The following is a 26,922-nucleotide window of genomic DNA, read 5'->3' as shown; positions in this document are numbered from 1 at the left end:
ATTTTGAGTTTGAAAAGAGTTTGCTAGCATGTCAGGTGGAGTTTCACTGACTAGCTAGCTTAACGTTAAACCACCATGATGGCACAGCATGCGTTCATTTTGCGAATTCACATTTCTGTCCTTGGTAGCGGCATTAGGTTTTGTAAGCGTTGTGGCAATAATGCAACAATGCGTTGACAGAAAATGTACTTTTAATAAGTATTTTTAAAAGCAAGTACTTCAGTACTTTAACTTAAGTAAAAATTTGACTGGACAACTTTCACTTGTATCGGAGTAACACTTGACCAGTGGGATCTGTATTTTGACTTAAGTAATAAAGTTGGGTACTTTGTCCACCTCTGCCAATAGGCATCAGGTTTGGAAGAAGAAAATACTAGTGACCTCTACAGTGATATTACTGTAGAATTTTGGCTCTGGTCAGGATGGTATTTGGGAAAGTCCCTGCAAATTTAGGGCAGTGGAACAGAAAATTCACTACGGACAGATTTAAAACACACAATTACATGACAATGGGGACGAAAAGAAAATAACAGCAGTTATCTCGGGCTCATATATAATATACATTGCACTAAATACTGATGCGAAAAGCGCAAATCAATCGCTGCTATTGGTAAATGTAATATACATTAATTACAATATTGACAAATGGATTTTATCTTCTAACCTCATGAGACTTCACTGGGATGTCTCCTCTTCGCTGCCTGCTGTTGGAGGAAGGCATCAGCTTTGCATTTCCTCATAGACATTACAATCACAGATTAATCCTTTTTTTTGTGGGGGGGGGCTTTTTTCACCTTTATTGGATAGGACAGTGTATAGACAGGAAATGAGCGGGAGAGAGAGACGGGGAGGGATCGGGAAACGACCTCAGGTCGGAATCGAACCTGGGTCCCCGGATTTATGGTATGGCGCCTTATCCACCTGAGCCACGACGCCCCCCATGGATGAATCCTTTATAGAATATAAATATAGCAAACTGACATGGTGCAATTAAAAGCTTGTATACCCTTCTAATTTATCAGGATTTAACATGAGCATTTGTTAAACAGCACCAATTATGGGAGATACTGTATTTCAGAGGTAATTAAAGCAGCCGTCAGTGATTAACAACTCCAGAGCAACAGGGTGACAGATAGATATTCTGAAAGATTGAGGGAATGGCAGTTCTGCAGATTCAAATGGTTTAATAGGGCTGGAGGGGGGAAGAGAAATAATTTTAAAAATGATCAGCAAAATGTGAAATTACAATAGATAGATAAAACTGTGTGTGTGGTCCTGGGTTTAAAAAAAAGCTATGGGAGGAAAGAGAGAGCAGGAGAAAACAGATAAAGGATGGTCTGAGATAGAGGGATGAAACTAGAGGAGAAAGGCTTGGCCTGCGAGCCCCCAGCATGCCGTGCTAGGTCACAGTGCAGTAACCCGAGTGGGAGGGAGAATGTGCTGAATCAGTCCCCATCACTGAAGGTGACCCTCTCAGCTTCCCTGCTTCTCTCCACCTCTATCATTTCTCCCTCCCACATTCTTCATCCAGTTTTATCAACCCTTTACTCCCTTGTTCCTGCCCTGGATACTGCTTCGTCCCTTTTTATCTGATTCCTTCATCCTTGCCATGATCGCTTTTTCTATCCATCTCTCTTTCTCGCTCTCTCTCTCTCCATACCAGCCTCGCTTGCTCTTCTCCTGCTTGTCACCTGATATTGATCCTCAACTCCCCCCCCCTTCCTTTCTGGGCCACCATGCTAGCTTCCAGCTCAAGGCCACGTATAAGTCTGTTTGCTTGTAACAATTTTATCAGGGTGCCGCTTTGCACTCGGCTATAAATATCCGCCCGGGGCTGTGCAATCCATCAGTGGTTTGATTTATAATTGGAGTTGGTCCATGAGAGTTGTCCCACCCGCAAGGCTCATTTAGATGGACTGATGAAGGAAGATGGAATCGGCTCAGCGAGATGCCTCAACAAACAAAGTTTGAGCGATGCAGTGCATTGATCACCTTCATGCAGGAACATTTGTCAATGTTGGACTGTGCGGCAAGAGAATTCATAAATTCTTAAATAGTTGCATCAAATTTGGTTAAATTTAGAGTGTGTAAATCTGGAGTTCATGTCTGCAAGAATTTAAATTAAACTCACTGTGAGACTACATCTGAAATGAACACAAAATACGAGCAGTCAGGAATGGATTAATAATATGATATGGCAGCATATAGGGTTTTCAAGACAGCAGAAACAGTATAATTTGAATTAATTTAGTGGCGCTACACTGGGCATTGGGATGCTTCCTATCCATCCATCCATCCATCCATCATATGTAGCCGCTTATCCTGTACAGGGTCACATGCAAGCTGGAGCCTATCCCAGCTGGCACCCTGGACAAGTCGCCAGGTCATCGCAGGGCTGACACATAGACACAAACAACTATCACATTCACACCCACAGCCAATTTAGAGCCACCAGTTAACCTAACCTGCATGTCTTTGGACTGTGGGGGAAACCGGAGCACCCGGAGAAAACCAACGCAGACACGGGGGGAACATGCAAACTCCATACAGAAAGGCCCTCGTCGGCCACGGGGCTCGAACCCAGAACCTTCTTGCTGTGAGGCGACAGTGTTAACCACTACACCACCGTGCCGCGATGTTTCCTATATCATTTTTATTATTTATAATTATTATATAGCACGAGCTACTTCCGGTAAAATTGTGCGCTCTGATTGGTTCCTTGGCAGGCAGAATTTTCCCATAATGCCCATGGGCGATTACGGACTTTCTTTCCAAGGTGCTGGCTTTCAATGTTGCAACAAACAAGCAAAAACAAAATGACAAAACAAGATGAATTGGAAATCAAAACGGAATCAAAAATGGCCGAAAGACAAACGAGTCACCGAGTTATTCAAGAAATGAGCAACGAAGAGCGTTCAGAAACCACTAACAAAAATTCAGTTCTGAAACCGCTAGCCGTTTATTCTGCATGCATGACTCAACTACGTTACAAATATGACGCGACTGAAAGCAGCCTCACGCCTCATTATAATGACCGTCTATTTTAATCTTAGAAATAAAAAAGCCATATAATAAACTCCTTATTAACCTCGCTTGCTCGGTCTTTACGGGAAAATATCAGGCCGAGGTCTTTTTGTACTGTCAAGACCTCGGTCTGATATTTTCCCTTAAACACCAAGCAAGTGAAGTGAATAAGTAGTTAATAATTATATGCTCATTATCAATCATCACCCAAACTGGATTATTGAAGACTGGAAAAAGACAAGACCTATGCCCACAGTTGTCTCAGGGTGTATTCAGACCAGGATAGTTCGATAGTTCACTTGCTTTGGTCCGAACCAAATGGTTTTTTTTTTATTTTTTCATTTTGGTGCGGTTCGCTTTCACACTGTACATTTTAGTAAGCGGACCAAAATCTGTCAACAAAGCCATGCGCCCTGAGGTCGTTCAGCTATTGGTCAGAGACGACACGCGCACAAAGCGTTAAGTTCAAAAGTAGTCATGGAGGCTTTCCGTGCTGTTATTCTTTTTAATGTCATCAAAGCTATATGTTTTTTCCAGTTTTTACTGTTTTCACAATTGTGCGATTACTATGCTGTTGTACAAGTAATTTATCAACGACGACGACAAAGGCCAAGGCGGCTACGGAGGATAGCGCTGATGAGCGCACATCATGTGACAGTTCTGGCTCTTCACGCAATAGATGAATTTCTTTTTTGCGTCGCTAGTACCGCCACTTTTTGAAAGAATGTCCCTGATTTTAATGTAGGTCTGACGGAGTTTCTTCACTTTTAGCCGACATTGTTCTGGGGAGCGCGTGAACCCCTTCCCCTTCATTTTCTCACTGAATACAGCAAACACGTCGGCATTTTTGTGTGTTCTCTCCAAAAGCTCAGATATGTGGACATCTGCCCATATATCCACAAGGGTACGCGTTTCTTCCTCAGCCCACGTTTGCCTCCTACTCATTTTTTGTACTCTGTAGTCTAGCCTACCACTGGTCTGAATGACTGAACGACTGTTGTATGGTTCCCTTGACAACCAAAACAGTGTTTGCACTTTGCGGTGGAGTGTCAAGACTCTGTTTCCCATTATGCTCGACAAACGACGGAAGCTCCCGAGGTACAAAAAAGCAAAACTGTCGGATTAGGTCCGGTCTGCTTTCACACCTCCAAAAGGTCCGCACCAGGGTTCCTTTGGTCCGGACCGAGTCCAACCTTGCAGCTCGGTCTCGGTCCGCTTGTTTGGTCCGGACCAGAGTTTGGTGGTTTGTATTCAGACCAACCCAAAAGGTCCGGACCAAGGGAAATTTGGTTCGTTTGGTCGTTTGGTCCGGACCAAACAACGTAGGTGCGAATACGCCATCAGATTCCTGTTCTTGGCTGACAGGAGTGGAACATGTGGTCTTCTGCTGTTGTAGCCCATCTGCCTCAACATTCTGACATGCTTTTCTGCTCATCACGGGTGTAAAGAGTGGTTATTTGAGCCAGTATAGCCTTCCTGCCTGCTCAAACCAGTCTGGCCATTCACGCCTGAGCTATTATAACGATAAAGCAGTTCCCCCGCAGAACCACTGCACACTGGATGGGGCTTTTTATTTTTATTTTTTCACACCATTCTCTGTAAACTAAGACTGTTGTGTGGGGAAATCCCAGGAGATACTCGGTTTCTGAAATACACAAACCAACACAAACCAGCACCAACTGCCATGCCATAGTCAGAGTCACAGAGATCACATTTTTCCCCCCATTCTGATGTTTAATATGAACATTAACTGAAGCTCTTGACTTGTATTTGCCTGATTCTATGCATTGCACTGCTGTTACATACAACTGCATGAATTCCTGTTAAAGTGTCTGGTGAGTGTGTGTATATATATAACACCTGAAAAGCTTATTTTATTTACTCTAAATGTTGCCATTATGGTTACAGTTCCAGATTTGTCTTCTGTATATCTGTAAGAAGTTCTTCAAGATATCATCCAAGTTTGTTTTTAGTTACCATTTTCTATTCTATTTATATCTTGGCTTTAATAAGGGTATATTCTATTATTTTACTACATTACAGTGGAAGGCCCTTTTCATCTCTGGTCCGTAAAATCGATTAAATAGTAATAAAGTTCTAATATTGCAGATGATCCTGAGAGAACTCACAGATGGAGAATTGTCAGGGGATGTCTGCTCTAGTCTGCCAAGGGTAAACTGCAGTCTACTATCCCACCATCTTCCTCTCTCCCCCCGATTGTACCTTCACCACATATCCTTGAATATGTATGAAGGAGAGAGCATGCACCCTGCATACAGTCAAACAATTAACCAGCAGGCACAACACACGAACTCTGTACTTTAAACTGAAGCTCACAGTAAAACACAGTCGGAGGCTTTTTCGAAGTAATGGTATCGGGTAGATTTTGGAAAATGGGAAGACTGGCCCTGTGTCTGAAATCGCTCAGTCGTTCACTATCCATCCATTATCTGTAGCCGCTTTATCCTGTTCTACAGGGTCGCAGGCAAGCTGGAGCCTATCCCAGCTGACTATGGGCCAGAGGCGGGGTACACCCTGGACAAGTCGCCAGGTCATCACAGGGCTGACACATAGAGACAAACAACCATTCACACTCACGGTCAATTTAGAGCCACCAATTAGCCTAACCTGCATGTCTTTGGACTGTAGGGAAACCAGAGCACCCAGAGGAAACCCACGTGGACACGGGGAGAACATGCAAACTCAACACAGAAAGGCCCTCGCCGGCCGCTGAGCTTGAACCCAGAACCTTCTTGCTGTGAGGCAACAGTGCTAACCACTACACCACCGTAGCCTGGGCCCGCCCATCCTAAGCGTGACGCAACACGAGGGCCTGTTCCAAGCTTAGTCTGGCCAGGCAGGCTATCTACAGCATTTCCAAGCTCCCGAAAAATCGGGAACCAATCAACTTTGAGCATCTCCAATGGCCCTGGGTAGAGGCGTGTTCAAGGCAGTGACGTAGTAGAACTGCGACCGGAAGCCATAGATTGTTTGCAGAATCTATGCCGGAAGCGCTTCATTCACATCACAAACATGGAGCAGCGGCAAGCCTTTAATACAGCGGTAGATGCTGTATTGAAAGCATTCAACGGGAAGTTCTCATTGAAAATGGAGCAAAGAGCAGCCCTGGAGGTATTTATTGAAAGGAAGGACGTTTTCGCCTTGCTCCCGACCGGCTTCGGTAAGAGTTTAATCTACCAGTTAGCCCCGTCGCATCACATACGTCAGAGGAAAGAGTGATGTGATTGGTTTAAGCTTCGTCACAGCCTTTTCTGGCTTCCACCAGTAGCAAACTGAGGCATTTCAGGGAGGCGGGTCAACCACGGGCTCTGGGAAACGGTTGGGCTTAATATCTTGGCCAGACCAATAGCTCGTAGAGCTTTGAAGTCGCGTTAGCCAGGCTAACACCACCGTGCTGCCCACCGTTCACTACTCCCTACTCCCTATATAGGGAATTACTATATAGAGGACTATATAGTGAACTCATTGGTAAAATGAAAAAACGCTTTCGGACACTTGTCCGTCGCGCTGATATTTACATCATTACTGCCGCACAATTAAAACGTGCCAGATCAGTCGGCTGGTGGGTTTTCAAAATAATAAATTCATGCATGTATTTTCATGACAAATACATATTATACTGAGCGCATTTCCCACATTAATAAATACAAAGTACCTGCATCTTTCACTTCTTTTAAATCAAGGCTGAATACTTTCTTCTTTGCCGCTGCCTTTTATTCAATCAAATTTGAGACTTTTGATTTCTTTCAGCACGACCGCAATGCATGATGGGATATATTGCTTGGTTAGTGACCATCGGTTGTACACTACTTTTTGTGATGCACTGCGGGATACTTTGAGTGCACTATACAGGGTGTAAATAATCCTGACTAAGGTTTCGGACAGCACTACAAAATGGCGTCCGCACTATATAGTGCCCTATATAGTGAGTAGGGAGCGATTTCAGACACAGGATACATAATAAGTTTGAAAATCATCCCATATTCATACAGTATGTACTGTACGTCCATGTGGTTTAGTAATTAAAGATTGAAATGACTTGTGTCGTAGATGTCAGAGCAAATCTCACACTCTTTTCCGTGTTATTCCCATGCTCACTGCACGTATCACACTCTGTTTCACTCTCTCTCTCGCTCTCTCTCTGTCATACTAAATGAATGATTAATAACTATAGTGTAACCTTGGCTACTTCAGGAGTCCACAGCAATGCATAGCAAAGGTAGGGTCACAGCATTCATCACTTTAATCACTATAAGGGTAAGACACACCCAGACACTATGCATGCATGCCCGCACACACACACAAACTAAAATACCTGACAGAAAAACACTCACAGGACACATCCCCTTGAGATATGTCAACAGTAGTTACAACAACGCTTATGCATTGCACACTTACACAGAACACATACACACCTAACACCAAGTGATGTGGAAACAAATGTTCATAAACGCCTGTGAATTGTGAAATGATGTTATTCTTATATTCGTATTTTCAGAGTATGGATAGATTAAAAGTTTAAAAAAAGTTAAAAGCCCTTCCCGCGCCTACAGTACCTGGTATTCCTAGGCAGTCTCCCACTCAAGTACTAACCAGGCCCAACTCTGATGGTGGCGCATCGGGCGGCGCCGATCTCCATTTCCGTAGCCCTCGGCCTCTCGCCTATTACATAGCTAGGGTTACAGTGGGGGGCTAGTCCTCTGGTAACCACGAGAGTTTAACTCCCCATGCACATCTGTATTGCAGCGTGCCTTGCCAGATGGTAATAGGTACCATTTTTATAATGGTCTTTGGTATGACCCGACCATGAATAGAACTCACGATCTCCCGATCGAGAGGCGGACACGCTACCACTAGGCCACTAGTCGGTCAGTATGGATAGGTGCAAGTGCCTTACTCCACCATTACTCTCTATCACAAGTAGCTAAACAGACTTTATAGTCTTTTTTTTTTAACATTCAACACTTTAATGTTTAGTAAATGTTACACAAAACCTCTGAAATGATATATTTTTAAATAATAATTGTGCCACTGTTTTTTGGTGCTGATTTGTTAGGAAATCCAAAGCAAAACTATACTATAGTCACGTTATAATCACGTTATCACAAGGCTGACACATAGAGACAAACAAACATTCACACACTCAGTCAATTTAGAGCCACCAATTAGCCTAACCTGCATGCCTTTGGACTGTGGGGGAAACCGGAGCACCTGGAGAAAACCCATGCAGACACGGGGAGGACATGCAAACTCCACACAGAAAGGCCCTCGTCAGCCACTGGGCTCAAACCCAGGACCTTCTTGCTGTGAGGAGACAGTGCTAACCACTACACCGCCTTGCCACCCGACAAAAACAGCACCACCAAATTTTCGCAATGTTTTTGGCCACTCACGAGGCGCAGACACACCAAAAAACAACTCACGAAGCTTGGAGAACATTCACTGTGTAGTGCACGATTGGTGGCGATGATACCAATTTTTCATCGCCAAGTATTCACAAACCCATCGCGAACTGTAGTGTGACCAGGGCCTAAGTGGACCTTACACTACGTTCAGACTGCAACCTGAAACGACCCATATCCGATTTGTTGTGAAATCCGATTTTTTTGTTAGGCCGTTCACATTACCAATTATATGAGACTTGTATGCGATCTCCAATATGAACGGAAAACGACCCAAAAGTGTCCCGCATGTGCAAATTGACACGTAATAAGCACATCAATGTAATACGTAAACGAAAAAAAAAGCGCACTCTTCAAGTTTAATGATTTTTTGTTTGTTTGTTTAATTATCTGGTTAGTGTTAAAGTGTGAGGTCTCGTGTGTTTGTTTCTGAAATGAAATGAAAACGTGTAGCCTGGTAACGAGGGTTGACTCCTAAATGTCTCTCTAATTTCTATATAAGTGCACTACATGTTACTAGGAAGTAATGGATTTTTAAACTCTATATAGTGCACTCGAGCTTCAGTAGGCAGTCATTTGGGATATGGCCGCTGTATTACCAAACTCTTAAGTCAGGCTTAATAATTTGCACATATTTATTTCATCATATTAATAAACTTTTTCTACATTTTTATAAATATTTATTTAGATTGTTTATAGCCAGCTGAATTCTGCAACTTCTCTCAGCGCTGGCTCAAGGTGCAGAAACACCAGTGCAGTTTGCTATGGAGATGAGGCGAGACCTGGCGATGTGGTTTTTGTGGCGGCGGCAGAACTCGCACAATAATCTGATTAATGTGGGCAGCAGAGTAATGAGACCGAAGGTGTCAAATTACTGGAAATTTCCAGAACAATCTTATAATCTTGTAATACAGGATGGTTTACGTTATAAATCAGTTATAGAAACTGTTTTATTTAATCAGGCTAACAGATCAACATCCAGGTCCCTACCAAATCCACCATTAGCTTGATCAATTCTATAAAAGTCTATTTAAATTCTGAAAACTGTACAAATGTTGTTTTCCACCAAAGAGGCAGGATTAGCCAACGCAGAATAGTGACGTTTGTCTCTTGTTGATGACGTGTAGGTCGCATGAATGTGACCTGTCCGGTCAGACTGCAGGCGCATGTGAAAATATCGGATATGCACCGGATTTAGGACCACATATCCAAGCGGCCTGGGTCGCATGTGAAAAAATTGAATCTGTGTCGTTCAGATTGTCAATAACAAATCGGATACAGGTCGCATATGGGCAAAAAAATCGGATATGGGTCGTTTCAGGGTGCAGTCTGAACGTAGTCTAATATTCATAATCATACGTGCCCTTGATGACAGACTACCACCTGAGCAACAAGCAAAAGTACCTTTTAGTTCTAAGGATGTGGTAGAGCGTAGGGCTCAAACCTATCCATCTATCCATTATCTGTAGCTGCTTATCCTGTCCTACAGGGTCACAGGCAAGCTGGAGCCTATCCCAGCTGACTATGGGCGAGAGGCGGGGTACACCCTGGACAAGTCGCCAGATCATAGCAGGGCTGACACAGAGACAAACAAGCTCGAGTCTTGAGCTGTCGTTCTTCTTGGGTGCTGCAAAGTAGCAGAAACATATACTGTAGTTGGCACTAGATGTAACTCGGTTTTTTCCTCAGGACGTAATATGTGGAAAGACAAGCGAGTGCACTATGAGAACGTGAGAAAATGTATGATGACATGTCAAACCCTTTCAGATGGGTAACAGAAGGACATGAGTTATAGCTGAGTCTCAGACAGAATATTTCTTCATATTCTGTAAAAATAAAGCGAAACAAGAATTACTAATTACTCTTCAGAATTTGGATGTGAAACCATCATTATTCAATTCAATTCAATTCAATAATCCATCCATCCATTATCCATAACCGCTTATCCTGTGCAGGGTCGTGGGCAAGCCAGAGCCTATCCCAGCTGACTATGGGCGAGAGGCGGGGTACACCCTGGACAAATCACCAGATCATCGCAGATCTGACACACAGAGACAAACAACCATTCACACTCACATTCACACCTACGGTCAATTTAGACCCACCAGTTAACCTAACCTGCATGTCTTTGGACTGTGGGGGAAACCGGAGCACCCGGAGGAAACCCACGCAGATACGAGGAGAACATGCAAACTCCAAATAGAAAGGCCCTCGTCGGCTGCTGGGTTTGAACCCGGGACCTTCTTGCCGTGACGCGACAGTGCTACCTGATGAAAACATCACCACCAAATTTTCGCCACAGTGCACGATTGGTGGCGATGATACCAGTTTTTCATCGCGAACTGTAATATGACCATGGACCTATAGTCTCATCTCATTATCTCTAGCCGCTTTATCCTGTTCTACAGGGTCGCAGGCAAGCCAGAGCCTATCCCAGCTGACTATGGGCGAGAGGCGGGGTACACCCTGGACAAGTCGCCAGGTCATCACAGGGCTGACACACAGAGACAAACATCCATTCACACTCACATTCACACCTACGGTCAATTTAGAGTCACCAGTTAACCTAACCTGCATGTCTTTGGACTGTTGAGGAAACCAGAGCACCTGGAGGAAACCCACGCGGACACGGGGAGAACATGCAAACTCCACACAGAAAGGCCCTCGTCGGCTGCTGGGCTCGAACCCGGACCTTCTTGCTGTGATGCGACAGTGCTACCTGATGAAAACATCTCATCTCATCTCATCATCTCTAGCCGCTTTATCCTGTTCTACAGGGTCGCAGGCAAGCTGGAGCCTATCCCAGCTGACTACGGGCGAAAGGCGGGGTACACCCTGGACAAGTCGCCAGGTCATCACAGGGCTGATACATAGACACAGACAACCATTCACACTCACAGTCAACTTAGAGTCACCAGTTAATCTAACCTGCATGTCTTTGGACTGTCGAGGAAACCGACGGAGATACAAGGAGAACATGCAAACTCTGCACAGAAAGGCCCTCGTCGGCTGCTGGGCTCGAACCCGGACCTTCTTGCTGTGAGGCGACAGCGCTAACCACTACACCACCGTGCCGCCCTGGACCTATAGTATTCATAATCACACGTACCCTTGATGACAGACTACCACCTGAGCAACAAGCAAAAGTATCTTTTAGTTCTGAGGATGTGGAAGAGCGTAGTGCTCAAACCTCATCCGTTTGCTTCTAATGAGTTGAGGCAGATACATCTGGCATGCTGTACAGAATTAAAGGTGGACTGAAGGTGACTGAAAGTCACTTCATTTGTAGGAACGGAATGTGAGGGTTCTCCAGACTCACTCACACACCTGTCCACTGTCTGTTTATCTTTGCTTGTCATCTCATCTCATACTCACACGACATTCGCACACATCAGCATAAACACACACACACACACACACAAATATTTTGAAAATAACCTGAACTCACCCGCATTGTCTCCGACACACACACATCCTCCTCAGGCTGTTCAGCCTGGAAGAAAGGAGCCGTTTAAACGCCTCTATGTACATCGAAACTCGACTAAAAAGCGACAAATTTTCCACAGACGCCGCTCACAGACTATTTTTCTCGAACTTTCCGTCGACTGAGTGAGGCACGCGCTCAGTTTGGAGAACCTGTGCGCACGTGAGCGGCGCGCGCGCGCACCAAACGCTTCGCTTGGAAACAGTGTGGCAGCTCGAGGGCCGTTAAACAGGATGAGCGCGAGCAGCACCGGGAGGGGAGGGGAGGGGATGGCCCTCCACAATTATTGGCACCCCGGTTCAAAGCCTTAAAGTGCATATCCTGGACCAAATTCTTTATATATATATATATATGAAAATATGTCCCTTTGCACACTCATCCATAAGGGTTATTTTGCACAAGGCCATCTGTCTACAGCAGAAAAAAATAAAATAACAAAACGCGTCTGGAAAAATCCCAAGAGCCAGATTCGTGACGTCACCTGCGGAAGCGCCAGCAGGCTGCGAGAGCTTTGCACGGTTTCAGTGCACAGCCTGTGTACACCAAGCGCTCCCATTTCTCTCTCATTGTCCGGTCTTTTGGGAAACAATGAGTACTAATCCCATCAAGATTGGTGTTGCTACACCCTCCGACGATACATCTGTTAACCATTTTAATAATTACGTGATAACGTTGAAGAAATTTGCAGAAAACCACCAGGTCGTTTTCTCATAAACAAACCAGCGCTGACGTAGGATTCAGACGGAGGCGTCCCGCACGCGACGTCACGAAAATCAATGTTTGCCGGGAAATCCAAATGCCAAGTTTTTTCAGAGGCGGACCAATTCGCCTCAAATGGCTTGATTTCAACTTAATTTTTCTGGTATTGTGCAAGGTAAAAAAAAATTGCACAAAATGCAAAATGTGACAGATATTTGACCAAAGTTTAATATAAAATAGGAGAATTACATTGATCTTGCTCCTGAATTTACCCATGAAATGCACTTTAAAGTGCCTCTCCTGGACCAAATTTGGTTTTTTTATATATATATGAAAGTATGTCCTTTACACACTCATCCAGAAGGGTAATTTTGCACAAGGCCATCTGTCTACAGCAGAAAAAAAAAAATAACAAAACGCATCTGGAAAAATCCCAAGGGAGTCTGGAGCCAGATTCATGACGTTACCTGCAGAAGCGCCAGCAGGCTGTGAGAGCTTTGCACGGTTTCAGTGCACAGCCTGTGTACACCAAGCGCTCCCATTTCTCTCTCATTGTCCGGTCTTTTGGGAAACGATGAGTACTAATCCCATCAAGATTGGTGTTGCTACACCCTCCGACGATACATCTGTTAACCATTTTAATAATTACACGATAACGTTGAAGAAATTTGCAGAAAACCACCAGGTCGTTTTCTCATAAACAAACCAGCGCTGACATAGGATTCAGAGGGAGGCGTCTCGCACGCGACGTCACGAAAATCAATGTTTGCCGGGAAATCCAAACGCCAAGTTTTTTCAGAGGCGGACCAATTCACCTCAAATGGCTTGATTTCAACTGAATTTTTCTGGTATTGCGCAAGGTAAAAAAAAGATTGCACAAAATGGAAAATGTGACAGATATTTGACCAAAGTTTAATATAAAATAGGAGAATTACATTGATCTTGCTCCTGAATTTACCCATGAAATGCACTTTAAAGTGCCTCTCCTGGACCAAATTTGTTTTTTTTTATATATATATATATGAAAGTATGTCCTTTACACACTCATCCAGAAGGGTAATTTTGCACAAGGCCATCTGTCTACAGCAGAAAAGAATAAAATAACAAAACTCGTCTGGAAAAATCCCAAGGGAGTCTGGAGCCAGATTCGTGATGTTACCTGCAGAAGTGCCTGCAGGCTGTGAGAGCTTTGCACGGTTTCAGTGCACAGCCTGTGTACACCAAGCGCTCCCATTTCTCTCTCGTTGTCCGGTCTTTTGGAAAACGATGAGTACTAATCCCATCAAGATTGGTGTTGCTACACCCTCCTACGATACATCTGTTAACCATTTTAATAATTACGTGATAATGTTGAAGAAATTTGCAGAAAACCACCAGGTCATTTTCTCATAAACAAACCAGCACTGACTTAGGATTCAGAAGGAGGCGTCCCGCACGCAATGTCACAAAAATCAATGTTTGCCAGGAAATCCAAATGCCAAGTTTTTTCAGAGGCGGACCAATTCACCTCAAATGGCTTGATTTCAACTGAATTTTTCTGGTATTGTGCAAGGTAAAAAAAAATTGCACAAAATGGAAAATGTGACAGATATTTGACCAAAGTTTAATATAAAATAGGAGAATTACATTGATCTTGCTCCTGAATTTACCCGTGATATGCACTTTAAAATAAATTCAATTTTTATTGCAGAAGCATAATCTCACACTGAAAACTGTAGAAAAATGTAACCCTTAACTCAAGTGAATTAAAAAAAAATTAAAAATCCCTGACTAAGAAATAATTATTTTTCATAAAATCACCTGTTCCACAATTATTGGCACCCATAACAATTCCTAGAAAATAAATGTAATTGAAGCATTTCTGTCATTTCTACTGTAGTTTATAAAGTTGATCAGAGTATCTAGGAACCTTTAATTAGTAATTCCTCATGTCCTGTTTCCCTGGGGTATAAATATGATGTGACACAGAGGCCTATTTCTCTTATCCACTCTTCAACATGGGAAAGACAAGAGAACACACCATTCAAGTAAGGCAGATGTGTGTCAACCTTCATAAGTCAGGCAATGGCTACAAGAAAATAGCCGCTTGCCTACACCTGCCCATATCTACAGTCAGAGGAATCATCAAGAAGTTTAAAGCCACTGGAACAGTGGCAAACAAGCCTGGACGAGGATGCAAGTTTATCTTGCCACCACGCACAGTGAGGAGGATGGTAAGAGAAGTAAAAAGTTCTCCAAAGCTCACTGTTAGAGAATTGCATCAAAGAGTAGCATCTTGGGGTCACAAAGTCTCCATAACAACCATCAGGCGCCATCTACATGCCAACAAGCTGTTTGGGAGGCATGCATGGAAAAAGCCTTTTCTCACTTACAAGCATAAACATAAACGTCTGGAGTTCGCTAAGCAGTACTGGGACTTCAACTGGGACCGTGTGCTTTGGTCAGATGAGACCAAGATAGAGCTTCTTAGCAACAAACACTCGAATACATCACAAAAGATGAGTATGCGGAAAAGCACCTCATGCCCACTGTGAAGTATGGGGGAGGATCGGTGATGCTGTGGGCCTGTTTCTCTTCCAAAGGCCCCGGGAACCTTGTTAGGGTGCATGGCATCATGAACTCTTTGAAATACCAGGACATTTTAAATCAAAATCTGGTGGCCTCTGCCCGAAAGCTGAAGATGGGTCGTCACTGGGTCTTTCAGCAAGATAATGACCCTAAACATGTGGCCAAATCTACACAAAAATGGTTCACCAGACACAAAATCAAGCTCCTCCCATGGCCATCTCAGTCCCCAGACCTCAACCCAATTGAAAACCTGTGGGGCGAGCTGAAGAGGAGAGTGCATAGGAGAGGAAGAAAGCACAACTTTATTCATCACACACTTGTGAAATTTCCTTTCTGCATTTAACCCATCTGAAGCAGTGAACACACACACGTGAGCAATGAGCACACACACACACCCAGAGCAGTGGGCAGTCATGCTAACAGCGCCCAGGGAGCAGTTGGGAGTTAGGTACTATATTAACCTAACTGCATGTCTTTGGACTGTGGGGGAAACCCACACAGACATGGGAAGAACATGCAAATTCCACACAGAAAGGCCCTCGCCGGACGCTGGGTTCGAACCCAGCGCCCAACGCCTCTTGCTGTGAGGCGACCGTGCTAACTACAGAGACTCATCCTCACTGGGTTCTCCAACACCCCCCCCCGGTCGAATATCCCTTTCTCTGTATTCTCCCATCTTGTGAAATGTTATAAGAGAATATTAAGTGCTGTCTTGTTGGCAAAACAGAGTTGTACAAAGTATTAACATCAGGGGTGCCAATAATTTATATGAGTAAAACTCATATAAATAAAGTATTAATCCTACAAAAACAAGCTTTAAGATTAATCCATTTTGTTGATAATAGAGAAAGTGCCCTTCCATTGTTTTCCAAAACCAATATTTTACCAGTAAATCTTCTTTTCTATGAATGTATTTCTAAATTAATGTATGACGTTGTTAATCAAAGTGCACCCTCAAACATTTGTAAATTATTTTCTTCTATTTCTAGTATCCATTCTTAGAACACTAGGTCATCTTACTCCAAGAACTTATATACTCAGTATTCTCGTACAAATCTACAAAAGAACTCATTTTCCCATGTTGGTGTTAGGGTATGGAACCAGATTCCAACTTCTATAAGATCTTAAATCAGAAAAAAGTCAGACACCGCCTTTTTTCTGATTTAAGTAGATATGGATATGATGTTGACATCTCCAAACTCTTTCTTTCTACATAACTTTATTTCTATATATTTATTTATTTATCTTAGTTTTAACTTTAAATATTATTTAATACCATGCATGAATTATTATTACTGTATATTACTGATTATATATATATATACTGATATATTACTGTACCTTTATATTGAATAACAAGTATTGTCTCCGCTTTTTCTTTTTGTTACCAAATAGTTGTTAATTTGTCAAGTATGTTTTATCTTTGGGCGGCACGGTGGTGTAGTGGTTAGCGCTGTCGCCTCACAGCAAGAAGGTCCTGGGTTCGAGCCCCGGGGCCGGCGAGGGCCTTTCTGTGCGGAGTTTGCATGTTCTCCCCGTGTCCGCATGGGTTTCCTCCGGGTGCTCCGGTTTCCCCCACAGTCCAAAGACTGTCCAAAGGTTAGGTTAACTGGTGACTCTAAATTGAGCGTAGGTGTGAATGTGAGTGTGAATGGTTGTCTGTGTCTATGTGTCAGCCCTGTGATGACCTGGCGACTTGTCCAGGGTGTACCCCGCCTTTCGCCCGTAGTCAGCTGGGATAGGCTCCAGCTTGCCTGCGACCCTGTAGAACAGGATAAAGCGGCTACAGATAATGAGATGAGATATATTTTTTCTTTGTAAACATGAGTCTGCCTTGATTAGCAGTGCGCTATTTGCAGACTCGTGTAGTCTATTATATGTTTATTTGTAATTGAAATAAAAGATTGATTGATTGATTGATTGATTGTGGCACACATGATTTAATGTAAAATAATTATTTCTTAATGTGGGATTTTTTTCCCACTTGAATTAAAGGTTGGGTTTTTCTCCTTTTTTTTTGCATTGTTGTCTTATATTATTTAAAAAAAATGAATTTATTAGAATCCTAAGAACAGATCTTAACCAGGGGTGCCAATAATTGTGGAGGGCGCTGTATATGCAACTTGGATAGCGTTCTATCCTTCAAGGACAATGAGACACGGTTAAAACGTATGGTGTTTTCACATTTATTTATTTATTATAGCATTTCTGACTTCAGCCAGGATATGTGGTGTTTGATGAGAATAAAGCCTTACCTCCGGGACAGGACGCCTCCTCTGCATGGCTCCTCAGTAATCCAGCCTGCTGGAAGTGAAGGTGCAGGTTCAGGCTGGAGTACAGATGCCGGTGTGCAGGTTTACATCCCGTTATTAAGTGGGTGGGTGGGGGGGTGTTTGAGAGAGAGAGAGAGAGGTCTCACCGCTCTGTAATCAGCTCACCGCGATGGGATCGATACTGAAAGTCTGGAACGGAGCCACGAGCGTCCCCGCGCTGTTTCATGACATGCTGCGCGTGCACGTGCGGACACAGTCCCGGTTCCGATCAGCTGTGATTCTGCATCATGATGGGACAGCCGATCCGAGAAGGAAACAGAAACAGTGCACGGGGAGGAGAGAAATAATACAGTAATAATACACCGGAAGAACCGCCCCTAAAGCCCAGTGTGAACGCGTCAGGTAACTTCTAACCGGTTTAATATGATCCGAGATCTTCTACCTGGAAGAGTAACTTTTTTTTTTCCCCCTTCATAATAATCATAATTTCCATGCTCCTCGGACCTGCCTGATCCATCCTGGTGCCCTGTGTCTGTCTCATCGCATCGCTCCTGTGAAGGAAGGACGGGCCCATGTGGACAGTTGAAAGCACCCACTGTAATTTTTCTAACTTTTTTCTTTTTTTAAACTAGATTGTCACCTCAGCCTCATTAGGGTTTCTATAACCTTGTATGGACTTAGAATTTATTTGTCACATGCACACTTCAAGCAGGGCGGCACGGTGGTGTAGTGGTTAGCGCTGTCGCCTCACAGCAAGAAGGTCCGGGTTTGAGCCCGGCGAGGGCCTTTCTGTGTGGAGTTTGCATGTTCTCCCCGTGTCCGCGTGGGTTTCCTCCGGGTGCTCCGGTTTCCCCCACAGTCCAAAGACATGCAGGTTAGGTTAAATGGTGACTCTAAATTGACCGTAGGTGTGAATGTGAGTGTGAATGGTTGTCTGTGTCTATTGCCCCTTTCCCACCAAAGCAGTACCAGGGCTGGTTCGGGGCCAGTGCTTAGTTTGGAACCGGGTTTTCTGTTTCCACTGACAAAGAACTGGCTCTGGGGGCAGAAAAAAACGATTCCAGGCTAGCACCAACTCTCTGCTGGGCCAGAGGAAAGAACCACTTACGTCAGCGGGGGGGGGCGGAGTTGTTAAGACCAACAACAATAGCAAGACCGCGAAAGATCGCCATTTTTAAGCGATGAGAAGCAGCAGCTGTACAAACGTGAAGTCATCCATTATTATTATTATTATTGTTGTTGTTGCTGCTGCTGCTGCTTCTTCCATGTTGTTTTTGCTTCGATATTCGCACCAAGGTTTATGCAAACGTAGCGACGTAACTGACGTATACAGCGACGTAATGACGTGGCTTCCCTTAGCACCGCGAGCTATGGAAAAGCAAACTGGTTCTCAGCTGGCTCGCAAGTTGAACGAGTTGTGAACCAGCACCAGCAGAGGCCCCGAACCAGCCCTGGAACTGCTTTGGTGGAAAAGGGGTATATGTGTCAGCCCTGTGATGACCTGGCGACTTGTCCAGGGCGTACCCCGCCTTTCGCCCGTAGTCAGCTAGGATAGGCTCCAGCTTGCCTGCGACCCTGTAGAACAGGATAAAGCGGCTAGATGAGACACTTCAAGCACAGTGAAATTCATCCTCTGCATTTAACCCATCTGAAGCAGTGAACACACTACAGCGCCTGGGGAGCAGTCAGGGGTTAGGTACCTTGCTCAAGCCCAAGGCCGGCCCACGTTAACCTAACTGCATGTCTTTGAACTGTGGGGGAAACTGGAGCACCCGGAGGAAACCCACACAGATATGGGGAGAACATGCAAACTCCAAACAGAAAGACCCTCGCCGGCCGCTGGGCTGAAACCCAGAATCTTCTTGCTGTGAGGCGACTGTGCTAACCACTACACCACCGTGCCGACTTCCTGTGGTTTGGGCAAAACCCTAGTTCTGCGCAAGTGCAACACAATTGCACTAAAGCATGGTCAAGCTGCATTGGTTGACTAGGGTAAGATGTTGAGCCGCTATCCATACACTGTCGGATAAAGCTGATTTGGCCTAATCATTGTCCAACATCTCAAGAGCTTGCAACATGAGATGAAAGAATGATGCAAAGACTGCGTTATTTTCTCAAATGTATTCAATGTATTTTTTCGTTTACAAACCTACGGTTGTGTACTCAGGCTGCCAGTCAGTGTGTGGACCCCCCTTTTGAAAAATCCTAGCTACGCCTCTACTTACAGTAATGCTTTTATGGCTGAGGACTACAGTTGACTTGCTAACTTTAGGACTGAAGTTGTCATGAACAGTTTTGCACTCAAGTTTCCATCAATGAAGAGTTTATAACATCAACAAAACTGACTTCATGTTAAAACTGTTAATGTTATAGTCATGCTGTCTGTTGTTGCCCAAATGAGGATGGGTTCCCTTTTGAGTCTGGTTCCTCTCGAGGTCTCTTCCTCATGTTATCTGAGGGAGTTTTTCCTTGCCACCGTCGCCACAGGCTTCTCATTAGGGATAGATTAGGGATAAAATTAGCTCATGTCTTAAGTCGTTCAAATTCTGTAAAGCTGCTTTGCGACAATGTTTATTGTTAAAAGTGCTATGCAAATAAACTTGACTTGACTTGAATTAAAGTGGGTGGGGGGGAGGCATGGTGGTGTAGTGGTTAGCACTGTCACCTCACAGCAAGAAGGTTCAAGGTTCGAGCCTAGCAGAGTTTGGATGTTCTCCACGTGTCTGCATGGGTTTCCCCCACAGTCCAAAGACATGCAGGTTAGGTTAACTGGTGACTCTAAATTGACTGTAGATGCGAATGTGAGTGTGAATGGTTGTCTGTGTCTATGTGTCAGATCCTGCGATTACCTGGTGACTTGTCCAGGGTGTACCCCACCTCTCACCCATAGTCAGCTGCACGGGCGATTGCTCTAAGACAGCGAGGGAGGCTCAGCCTCCTCTAAAAATGACGAACATCGTGTAGGATGAATTGCGCTAGGCTTATGTTATAGCTGACCTTATAACATTGCTATTTCAGATCCAGAATCTGAAATAGCCAGTGTTGCCAGTGTTGCCAGCTCAACCCAACTACAGTGTGAAATCATTCCGTTATAACTTTCCCCAGTTCGCCTAATGTGTGCGTGAGTTTTTCCCCTTCGTGACAGCGCGATGCAGCCCAGTCTCAGTGGATTGGGAGCTATGTGCTTGTCAATCTCAAAATGCAAGACGATTATTGGACAAATACTGTGAAAACGCCCGCCCACGGACTCCCACGGACTCCCAGCCTCAGTGGACTTCAATGGCATTTGGGAGCTATGCGCTTTTCAATCTCAAAATGCAAGACGGTTATTGGACAAATACTGCGAAAATGCCCGCCTACGGACTCCCAGCCTCACATGGGAGGGACATGGCAGTTTCCGCGAGGAGACTGGTGATTGGTGAAAGCGGCCGGATATTTTCTTTGATTGACAGTTCGTTTCAACTATAGACAGGCAGCGGACAGTGTTGCCAGATTGGGTGATTTACGGCCCAATTGGGCGGTTTTAAGTGCATTTTGGCGGGTTTTGAACATATTTTGGGCTGGATAACATCAGCAGTATCTGGCAACATCAGTTCAGTCCCATGCGGATTCGCAAGTGCTGTGGTGTATTGTAAGAGATCGGCTTACATTTCAATTTCATTCATTACATACGGTTTCTACCAGCTTTTTTAGTTTGTATATATTTTCATTGTAAATAAAGTGTAAATATAGTGTTGTCAAGTTTGCTATCTTAGTTCCAGAAATTTCGTTTATTTGAGTGACTGAACTTGAACTTGAGGGGGCTAGTCAGCTAGCAAGAAAGCTGCGCACGGATGCCAAGCATTGCTGATTTAATTTTGGCGAAGCCATTTGCCAGTCTTCCTTTCGAGGAAAAAATTAAAATTAAAGAGCAGGGTAGGCCAACGCCTCAAATTGACTTGGTGAAAAAGGTAGGGAATAATACTCGTTCCTTTCAGCTCTCCTGGTACGAGAAAGTGAATTGGCTAACAGCAAGTGACCCACATCAACAACAGTAAATAGGCTACTTTAGTAATATGTCATGGATGGACCAAAAATATAGAATCTATTTAAAATGTTTATGCTGAGTATATTATATTGGAATATATATTTTTCTGGATATGAATTAAACACAGCTACAATTTGGAAAACATTTTTAAACAAAAACACAGCCGAGGTCAATTTTTAAACATGCCACAATTTTAAAATATAAAATGTTAAAATATACCCCCCCCAACACCACCATCATGTATATTGGACAGTAGGCTAATGGGCCAAAAGAACCTGTTATTTCACAGTTTGTGACCGTGCCAACAATCAGCCAGATCAGAGGCAAGAGTATGGGCAAAATTGATGTGTTTTTTCTTTTAAAATCTGAAAATATCGTAACCGACCAGGCTCCCCTGTTTGAAAGACTACCAGCTGCCACTGGTCAGCTGGGATAGACTCCAGCTTGCCTGCGACCCTGTAGAACAGGATAAGCGGTTACAGATAATGGATGGATGGATAATTAAAGTGGGGGGCGGCATGGTGGTGTAGTGGTTAGCACTGTCGCCTCACAGCAAGAAGGTTCTGGTTTTGAGCCCAGCAGACGGTGAGGGCCTTTCTGTGTGGAGTTTGCATGTTCTCCCCGTGTCTGTGTGGGTTTCCCCCACAGTCCAAAGACATGCAGGTTAGGCTAATTGGTGGCTCTAAATTGACCGTAGGTGTGAATGGTTGTTTGTCTCTATGTGTCAGCTCTGTGATAACCTGGCGACTTGTCCAGGGTGTACCCCACCTCTCACCCGTAATCAGCTGGGATAGGCTCAAGCTTGCCTGCGACCCTATAAGCGGCTACAGATGATGAATGGATGGATAATTAAAGTGAAAGTTTGTGGGTGAGGCCTGGAGGTAGTCTGATCTGAGATAGTCAGATAAAGAAAGGGCATTGTGTTGTTTTGTGTTAAGCTGTGTATTGTAAGTGTTATAGCCTGTTATTCATTATAAACTAGAAGTAGACTCTCAGTGACCTTTTTTACACTTTCTTTAAATCAATATATAGGGGATAACGGAGAAACTTGGAATAGGGGAGACTTGGGACAGTTTGTCTCATCTCATCTCATTATCTCTAGCCGCTTTATCCTGTTCTACAGGGTCGCAGGCAAGCTGGAGCCTATCCCAGCTGACTACGGGCGAAAGGCGGGGTACACCCTGGACAAGTCGCCAGGTCATCACAGGGCTGACACATAGACACAGACAACCATTCACACTCCCATTCACACCTACGGTCAATTTAGAGTCACCAGTTAACCTAACCTGCATGTCTTTGGACTGTGGGGGAAACCGGAGCACCCGGAGGAAACCCACGCGGACACGGGGAGAACATGCAAACTCAACACAGAAAGGCCCTCGCTGGCCACGGGGCTCGAACCCAGACCTTCTTGCTGTGAGGCAACAGCGCTAACCACTACACCACCGTGCCGCCCCGGGACAGTTTGTATTCCTATAAATTAATTTCAACTAATCAGGTTTTAGATGACATCAGAAGTTAGATGTTGCCCCTTAGAGTAGCCAGCTTCCTTTGGCGCCATGAAGCTGGACACTGCAGTAAGGTTTGTGGAGTTCAATATTTTTCACCTTCGCCTCCACCTCCATTCTATGGTGTATTGTACCATATGCTGGTGAATTCGGAATTTGTTAAGAATTAAAGTACGTAGCCTAGAGTTACCAGATATAGTATTATTTATTAAACTTCAATTTGAGGGAAAAACATTTTAGGAGGTCCCCCCCCCCCCCCCCCCCCCGTCCCCCCCCCCCCCCCAAAAAAAAATGGCCAGATGGGGAGAGTTGTGACAATTCATCATGTTACAGGTTTTTCTTGTAGTTTACAAATATAAAATTGTTTAAACATTTTTGTTAAAATTGTGGGTGTGTCCCTGCATGAGGATTAAACTTATTTCATTCCTTCTTGATAATGGAACTGGTTTATCTAGTCAGGTTTTGGGTAAACTGACATTTTTTCTATCGCTGTACCAGCATTGTGTGTTCATACAGTTCATGTTACAAGTTTTTATGACAAATAAAAATGTAAACATGTAGGTCTAGGTATTTTATTTTTGTTCCATGGCTCCCCATGAGGTCCCAAGTCTCCCAACATTGTGTCCCATGTCTCCCCTCAATGTCTCATGTCTCTCTGTAGAAAATAATAGCAAGAAAAGTGAAGCCTGAAGGCTAGTATATGTGACAAGCTGAGAAACTAATTTTGTGGTAAGAGGGTATAGTAAATCCTCTATAATGCAATATGAATGTGACTGATACCTGCAAAGAATTTCACACAATCTAAAAAAGCTGAAAACTTGTCCCAAGTTTCCCTGCTGTCCCCTAATCATGTTCGGCTGAACTTTGGGAAATAAATTCTGAATACTGAACTTTGTCAGGGAACAGTGGGATTTTAAGATTAAGGAATACACATGTAATATATAAAAATGCATCTCATCTCACAAAACCGATATAGCCTAACCTACTTCAGCAAAAAATCACAAAGAAAAATTGTTTAAAACGGCTCCTGTTTAATCCTCAAAGACCCTCAACACAAGTTTTATCTTCTTCCAACTAGACTGCTAAATGAATTCACAGTGTGTGTGTGTGTGTGTGTGTGCGTGTGTGTGTGTGTGTGCGTGTGTTTTATAATGTCACTGATATTGCACCCTCTTTAAACTTTGTTAAAAGTTTAATTCACTGTAATAAAATTCCTTAACTTTACAAAAAAAACCTCATAGTTGCAGTTTTACAAACTTTTCCCAAATAATTATTTTGGGAAAAATATTACAAAACTGCAATTCTGTGAGTTTTTTAAATTATCTACCGTTAAACAGAATATGTAAAATCTACCCCTAACTACATATATATGGCCTCTAAAATCTTAGAATAAGTCTTAATTTTTGTGGCTACTGTCTCACAGAGTCATCGTGTTGTGAGAATGTAAAAATGAGTGTAACAATACCACACTGCGCATACCAATAATTGGACCAATAACTGAAGACTTTGTCCAGTGCTGTGCCTTTTGGTAGAACTCCAAGATATGAGGCCACAATTATAAATGGTCAACTTGTGGAACAAGCAGAATCCTATAAATATCGAGGGACAATTATTGATTCTAAATTAAATTTCCAGGAGAATTGTGAAGCTGGGCGGCACGGTGGTGTAGTGGTTAGCGCTGTCGCCTCACAGCAAGAAGGTCCGGGTTCGAGCCCCGTGGCCGGCGAGGGCCTTCCTGTGCGGAGTTTGCATGTTCTCCCCGTGTCCGTGTGGATTTCCTCCGGGTGCTCTGGTTTTCCCCACAGTCCAAAGACATGCAGGTTAGGTTAACTGGTGACTCTAAATTGACCGTAGGTGTGAATGTGAGTGTGAATGGTTGTCTGTGTCTATGTGTCAGCCCTGTGATGACCTGCCAACTTGTCCAGGGTGTACCCCGCCTTTCGCCCGTAGTCAGCTGGGATAGGCTCCAGCTTGCCTGCGACCCTGTAGAACAGGATAAAGCGGCTAGAGATAATGAGATGAGATGAATTGTAAAGCTGTCTGTAAAAAAGAAAAAGAAACCTTTATTTGTCACATGCACACTTCAAGCACAGTGAAATTCATCCTCTGCATTTAACCCATCTGAAGCAGTGAACACACACGCGCGCGCGCACACCCAGAGCAGTGGGCAGCCTCACTAGAGCACCCGGGGAGCAGTCAGGGTTCAGGTACCTTGCTCAAGGGCACTTCAGCCCAAGGCCGCCCCACGTTAACCTAACTGCATGTCTTTGGACTGTGGGGGAAACCGGAGCACCCGGAGGAAACCCATGCAGACACGGGGAGAACATGCAAACTCCACACAGAAAGGCCACCATTGGCCACTGGGTTCGAACCCAGAACCTTCTTGCTGTGAGGCGACAGTGCTAACCACTACACCACCGTACCGCCCTAAAATAAAGGACAACAGCATCTATTGTCTGAGAAAATTGCTTCATGTCCATATAGACAGGACCATGATGACATTGTTTTATCGTGCTTTTATCGACTCAATCATATCTTTCTCCCTAGTGTTATGGTTTGGGTGTGTTTCAGTTAAGCACAAGAATCGCCTAAATCAAATTGTCAGATGGTCAAGTAAGCTGACTGGTGAGTCTCAGCTGTACCCCACATCCCTGTATGCTAAACAACTACAGCGGATAGCTATGGCTGTCTTAGAAGATAGCCTGCACCCTTTGAATAGGGAATTCCAGTATCTTCCCTCTGGACGGAGGTTAATAGTCCCTGGTTGTAGAACCACAAGATTTAAAAACAGCTTTGTTCCAACTGCAATCACTTTGTTAAACAAGCTGTAGAGTTATTTGCACACAACGCACAAAGCACTTTGGTCATGTACTGTAGCTGTATCCATGTTCTGTTGTCTGTCTTATATGTTTAATGTTTTGTCTGTTACGTGGTGGTCTATAAAGTGTAAAGGATGCCCTGCCTCTTAGACTGTAAACCAAGTTTACCTACAGGTACCAATAAAGTAACCTGAACATGATACGCACATACGTGTTCCTATTAAAATGGCCGGTGAGTGTATACAATTCAGTTCACCGTTCGAAATAAATGGACTAGACTAAAGAAATCGCTTTCAGACATGTTTATGCTTATTACCGAGGGAAAGTGCGTTCCTATTTTAAAATATACTCCAGGTTGTCTCCCTTTCCTCGCCTTCTTCGGCCAGTGGTCCCATATGTGATGTAGATGTGACGCACTTCCGAGTTGTTACGGGAAGTTCTCGAAAAGAGTATTGAGACCACTGAGCTCTAGCACCAGGCCTTTTCCGGGAAATAAAAGTTTGGGTCATGGCGACAGCGTGTGTATGTCAGCCTCGGTTCGGAGGTTTCAGTTTCGAAAACTGTAAGAGGTAAGAGTAGAATAATATAAAGTACAGACACTTGGTATATTTTACTTCTGTGATTTTTAAATTGTTCATTTTTGGATTACGCTTCATTTTTGTGGCTTCTGCCTCATAGAGTGCTATATTAGTCATACAGCACTAGTCATATATGCGCTATATTTACTGGATGGACATGGGATCAGAAAACGATTTTATTTATAAGCAGTAGCCACATGGACCCATAGTGTACCTATTTTTTTAGAAATGCATAAATAAAATGAATAAATGGGTTTCTCTATGCTAACCAAATTAATTTTTCAGAGTAACTTATAATTTATTTGGTACCAGACCATTAAGTTTGAACATGTTTTCTATTCCATTCCACTGACAAGGTGCAATAGCAGCAAAACCAAAATATTAGTTCTGTACGATGGAACAAGTACAGTGGTGCTTGATAGTTTGTGAACCCTTTAGAATTTTCTATATTTCTGCATAAATATGACCTAAAACATCATCAGATTTTCACACAAGTCCTAAAAGTAGATAAAGAGAACC

At 43.7% G+C, this 26,922-nt stretch overlaps 1 protein-coding gene across 1 annotated transcript in view; it reads right to left on the bottom strand.

Annotated features, from left to right (window-relative positions):
* LOC132892913 (membrane-associated guanylate kinase, WW and PDZ domain-containing protein 2) overlaps positions 1-17,495 on the bottom strand; it is a 168,688-nt gene extending 151,193 nt beyond the window's left edge. Inside the window, 1 exon segment of the mRNA XM_060931435.1 lies at positions 17,454-17,495. The gene's annotated coding sequence lies outside the window, so the exon portion shown is untranslated.
* Positions 17,496-26,922: the final 9,427 nt, after the last annotated feature.

This window comes from Neoarius graeffei, chromosome 10 (assembly GCF_027579695.1).
Source record: "Neoarius graeffei isolate fNeoGra1 chromosome 10, fNeoGra1.pri, whole genome shotgun sequence".
In the NCBI taxonomy this organism is placed as follows: domain Eukaryota; kingdom Metazoa; phylum Chordata; class Actinopteri; order Siluriformes; family Ariidae; genus Neoarius; species Neoarius graeffei.
Note: the sequence above shows the minus strand (reverse complement) of the source record. Positions and strands in the feature narration are given on the sequence as shown.